Genomic DNA, 6,000 nt, shown 5'->3' on the forward strand with positions numbered 1-6,000 from the left:
CCGGGACATCAAGCTTGTCCTCGGACGAGGTGAACGCCATCGTGGGGTGTAAGGTGGTACAGGGAAAAAAATATTAATCTAGTGGACTGGAAGGGTCATGGCCCAGAGGATAGGACCTGGGAACCTGTGGAGAATATTTGTGCTCCCTTGCTCATTGCGGCCTTTGAGCAGAGCGAGGCACAGGGGGGAGGGGAACCTAGGAGGGGAGGCAATGTTAGGCGTCAGGTTACTGCCTCTGCACAGAAGGAATCTCGAAGCCTTGCTGTCACGGTCCTGTTAAGGTCGGCATGCAGCCACTGCTGAGCAAGGACTCACCCACACTGCAGAGAGGCCCGGGGTCAGACACGGCCGGATAGTTCAAGCAAACAGGACCTGGAGAAGCTAAAGTCAGTGAGCAGTGAAGGACCTACGGGCATGTGACCACAAGGGGGCGGGGCTTAGCGTCCTGCTATCAGAGATAAGCAGAATACTAATACAGGAATTCTCAAAGTCAGACAAACCGGGTCATACACAGAGATAACAGTAAAGTACCAGGGATGAGACAGAATGGAGAGTCGGAGCCAAGCAGAGATCAAAACCAAACAGACATAGAAGGTACCAAGCAGAATCCAACAAGCAGTATCCAGAGAACAGACCGAGTCATACACAGAGTATCAGATAAACAAGAACACAGCACAAACACACTCAGGGGTCACCACACTATGCCAAGGGCGAAAGTATAACTGACGGGGATGGGAGCGTCCTGAGGCTATAAGAAGCTTTCCCAGAACCTGGGAGAGGCCACAATCATAAGCCCCAGGTGTGCAGGCAAGCCTGCACTGGGATCACAACCTTTAACCCCAGAAATGCCAGTCATCAGCACTGGTTCCAGACATTAACCCCACGTGTGCGAGTCAAACACGCACTGAGATCATGACACTTGCCTTCTGCGGTCTTCCATTCATCTCCGGCCGCAGAGGAGCAAAGACATCATTCCCAGCATCTTTCTTAGTCTACTACTGTTGGCTTGGTTACTGCTGCCAATCAGGGTTCAGCTATGGTAACCTGCAATAGCCATCAGCGAGCAGTTCTTGGGACCAAGTCCTTCTTTCGGCCCACTGAGCATGCCCGTGAGAAGTCCTCTCATTGGAGGTCTGAGGTCACATGCGCAGGTTCTATTGCTGATCCCATTGGACCACTAGGAAGGTCCCGGAAGGACGCTGCTATAAAAGAGTCACATGGCCTCATGGCCATGCGCTAGTATAGACTCTTATAGTATTAAGTTGTGGTATGATGTGTGATGATGGATGCATGAGACTAGTGAATGACTTATTATGAAACCCCTACCCTTGGAACGCATGTGTTGTGTAGCCTAGCCTGTCCAGCACCCAGGCTTAGGGTAGGTAGTTGGTGGAGTCAGCGCCAAGCGGTGGCACTGCATAGCGCCGCAGTGCTTCCAGCTCCTCTCACACGTTATGCCAGAGAGTGTCATCTGCACAAGACACCTCTGTACCGCATACTCCGCAGTGTCCATCTCAGCGGTGTCGTGCGCTGTTACTGCGCTTGCCAGCGCTAAACTTAGGCTGGCTAGTGGCATCCGCCAGGGCGGCACTGTACGCGCGCAGTGCAGTACCACAACTGTCGGCTGCACCCTGTGACTGCTAACAGGGCACAGCGTTTCTCTAGGGTTAATCCCTGGCGCCACAGTAGCAGTTCCCTAAGCCATAGTCTGTGAGGTAACAGGCATTGGCATCTCTTTCTGTGGCTCTGTGCTGTAACAGAGTTCGCTCCTGCGCACACCGGGTGTCCGCCATTACCGAGCAGCAATTTACCATCTCTGCACGGGTTGCAATCGCATTTTATTATATTTTACATTTAGTGTGATCCGCATCCCTAACAACCGGTGCGTAATAATCGGACGGCATACGCATGGTACGAGTGCTGTTCGATTTTTTTCTTGCACCCATTGACTTGTATTGGCGAGTCTTGTCCGAGATACGCAGCATGCTGCGATTTTTTTCTCAGTTCGACTTCAGCTGAGAAAAAACTCCCATATGACATGTTATCTATTGAATAACATTGGCCTGAGTGCAATCCTCTGTTTTATCGGATTGCACTCGTCTGTATTTCTCGCATATGTGTATAAGCCCTAAGGGTACCGTTACACTTAGCGATGCACCAGCGATCTCGACAACGATATGGATCGCTGGTGCATCGCTAAGTGGTCGCTAGTGAGCTGCCACACAGGCAGATCTCACCAGCGACATTGCAGGGGTCGGGGGTCGCTACTTACCTGTCAGACGTGGCGATCCTGACGTCCTCCCGCCCGCGTTCACGCGTTGCTCGTTGGCGCCACAGGAAGCGCACGACGAGAAATGGTCCAGGACCTTCTCGCGCGACCAGGGATGAGCAGCGGGGGAGCCGGTCAGAGGTAAGAATCACATGCAGCGATATCGCTAGCAATATCGCTGCTACGTCACAAAATCGGTGACTTTACAGCGATATCGCTATGAGTAACGGGGGCTGAAGACTGTCAATGATCATTACTATAACGACACTGTCACTATAGTATGTAACCAGTGATGCAGCCAGATTTTGTGTGACTTGCTGGGAATTGTAGTGCTGTGCACAAACAGCAGGAAACGTAGGGAGCATCTAGACATCTTTGTGTCAAGTTGAAAAAAACTAATTTTTCTATTTCATCTGCTTTGTTCCATCCTGTAATCTGCATGTGTGCGGTGCAGAGATCAGAGTTACTATGTAAGAGCCGAGAACACGTCTCCAAGGATTTACTGATAAGAATCTTCTCCAGCGCTGGCCGATGTCACCGCACTGACTAATGTACAAACCACATGGACAAATGTCAGATATTAGAGGAAAAGACAAGTCACAATACAGACCGGAGTGAGGGCCTGATCCCAGGAGCTACAGTCTGAGGAAAGGGCTAAAAAGCCTTCACTAGACCCCTGTACAGCTGTATAATGAGGCCCAGGCTTTATAGTGAAGGGACAGTAGTGAGGGCCTGTTCCCAGGAGCTACAGTCTGAGGAAAGGGCTAAAAAGCCTTCACTAGACCCCTGTACAGCTGTATAATGAGGCCCAGGCTTTATAGTGAAGGGACAGGAGTGAGGGCCTGTGCCCAGGAGCTACAGACTGAGGAAAGGGCTAAAAAGCCTTCACTAGACCCCTGTACAGCTGTATAATGAGGCCCAGGCTTTATAGTGAAGGGACAGGAGTGAGGGCCTGTTCCCAGGAGCTACAGTCTGAGGAAAGGGCTAAAAAGCCTTCACTAGACCCCTGTACAGCTGTATAATGAGGCCCAGGCTTTATAGTGAAGGGACAGGAGTGAGGGCCTGTGCCCAGGAGCTACAGTCTGAGGAAAGGGCTAAAAAGCCTTCACTAGACCCCTGTACAGCTGTATAATGAGGCCCAGGCTTTATAGTGAATGGTCAGGAGTGAGGGCCTGTTCCCAGGAGCTACAGACTGAGGAAAGGACTAAAAAGCCTTCACTAGACCCCTGTACAGCTGTATAATGAGGCCCAGGCTTTATAGTGAAGGGACAGGAGTGAGGGCCTGTTCCCAGGAGCTACAGTCTGAGGAAAGAGCTAAAAAGCCTTTACTAGACACCTGTACAGCTGTATAATGAGGCCCAGGCTTTATAGTGAGGGGACAGGAGTGAGGGCCTGTGCCCAGGAGCTACAGTCTGAGGAAAGGGCTAAAAAGCCTTCACTAGACCCCTGTACAGCACAGCTGTATAATGAGGCCCAGGCTTTCTAGTGAAGGGACAGGAGTGAGGGCCTGTGCCCAGGAGCTACAGTCTGAGGAAATTTCTAAAAAGCCTTCACTAGACCCCTGTACAGATGTATAATGAGGCCCAGGCTTTATAGTGAAGGGACAGGAGTGAGGGCCTGTGCCCAGGAGCTACAGTCTGAGGAAAGGGCTAAAAAGCCTTCACTAGACCCCTGTACAGCTGTATAATGAGGCCCAGGCTTTATAGTGAAGGGACAGGAGTGAGGGCCTGTGCCCAGGAGCTACAGTCTGAGTAAAGGGCTAAAAAGTCTTCACTAGACCCCTGTACAGCTGTATAATGAGGCCCAGGCTTTATAGTGAATGGTCAGGAGTGACGGCCTGTTCCCAGGAGCTACAGACTGAGGAAAGGGCTAAAAAGCCTTCACTAGACCCCTGTACAGCTGTATAATGAGGCACAGGCTTTATAGTGAAGGGACAGGAGTGAGGGCCTGTTCCCAGGAATTACAGACTGAGGAAAGGGCTAAAAAGCCTTCACTAGACCCCTGTACAGCTGTATAATGAGGACCAGGCTTTATAGTGAAGGGACAGGAGTGAGGGCCTGTGCCCAGGAGCTACAGTCTGAGGAAACGGCTAAAAAGCCTTCACTAGACCCCTGTACAGCTGTATAATGAGGCCCAGGCTTTATAGTGAAGTGACAGGAGTGAGGGCCTGTACCCAGGAGCTATAGTCTGAGGAAAGAGCTAAAAAGCCTTCACTAGACCCCTGTACAGCTGTATAATGAGGCCCAGGCTTTATATTGAAGGGACAGGAATGAGGGCCTGTTCCCAGGAGCTACAGTCTGAGGAAAGGGCTAAAAACCTTCACTAGACCCCTGTACAGCTGTGTAATGAGGCCCAGGATTTATAGTGAAGGGACAGGAGTGAGGGCCTGTTCCCAGGAGCTACAGTCTGAGGAAAGGGCTAAAAACCTTCACTAGACCACTGTACAGCTGTATAATGAGGCCCAGGCGTTATAGTGAAGGGACAGGAGTGAGGGCCTGTTCCCAGGAGCTACAGTCTGAGGAAAGGGCTAAAAAGCCTTCACTAGACCCAAGTACAGCTGTATAATGAGGCCCAGGCTTTATAGTGAAGGGACAGGAGTGAGGGCCTGTGCCCAGGAGCTACAGTCTGAGAAAAGGGCTAAAAAGCCTTCACTAGACCCCTGTACAGCTGTACAATGAGACCCAGGCTTTATAGTGAAGGGACAGGAGTGAGGGCCTGTTCCCAGGAGCTACAGTCTGAGGAAAGGGCTAAAAAACCTTCACTAGTCCCCTATACAGCTGTATAATGAGGCCCAGGCTTTATAGTGAAGGGACAGGAGAGAGGGCCTGTTCCCAGGAGCTACAGTCTGAGGAAACGCCTAAAAAGCCTTCACTAGACCCCTGTACAGCTGTATAATGAGGTCCAGGCTTTATAGTGAAGGGACAGGAGTGAAGGCCTGTTCCCAGGAGCTACAGTCTGAGGAAAGGGCTAAAAAGCCTTCACTAGACCCCTGTACAGCTGTATAATGAGGTCCAGGCTTTATAGTGAAGGGACAGGAGTGAGGGCCTGTTCCCAGGAGCTAGTCTGAGAAAAGGGCTAAAAAGCCTTCACTAGACCCATGTACAGCTGTATAATGAGGCCCAGTCTTTATAGTGAAGGGACAGGAGTGAGGGCCTGTTCCCAGGAGCTACAGTCTGAGGAAAGGGCTAAAAAACCTTCACTAGTCCCCTATACAGCTGTATAATGAGGCCCAGGTTTTATAGTGAAGGGACAGGAGTGAGGACCTGATCCCAGGAGCTACAGTCTGAGAAAAGGGCTAAAAAGCCTTCACTAGACCCCTGTACAGCTGTATAATGAGGCCCAGGCTTTATAGTGAAGGGACAGGAGTGAGGGCCTGTGCCCAGGAGCTACAGTCTGAGGAAAGGGCTAAAAAGCCTTCACTAGACCCCTGTACAGCTGTATAATGAGGCCCAGGCTTTATAGTGAAGGGACAGGAGTGAGGGCCTGCTCCCAGAAGCTACAATCTGAGAAAAGGGCTAAAAAGCCTTCACTAGACCCCTGAACAACTGTATAATGAGGACCAGGCTTTATAGTGAAGGGACAGGAGTGAGGGCCTGTGCTCAGGAGCTACAGTCTGAGGAAAGAGCTAAAAGCCTTCACTAGACCCCTGTACAGCTGTATAATGAGGCCCAGGCTTTATAGTGAAGGGACAGCAGTGAGGGCCTGTTCCCAGGAGCTACAGTCTGAGGAAA

This window comes from Dendrobates tinctorius, unplaced genomic scaffold (assembly GCF_039654945.1).
Source record: "Dendrobates tinctorius isolate UK_male_01 unplaced genomic scaffold, ASM3965494v1 ptg000322l, whole genome shotgun sequence".
Lineage (NCBI taxonomy): Eukaryota > Metazoa > Chordata > Amphibia > Anura > Dendrobatidae > Dendrobates > Dendrobates tinctorius.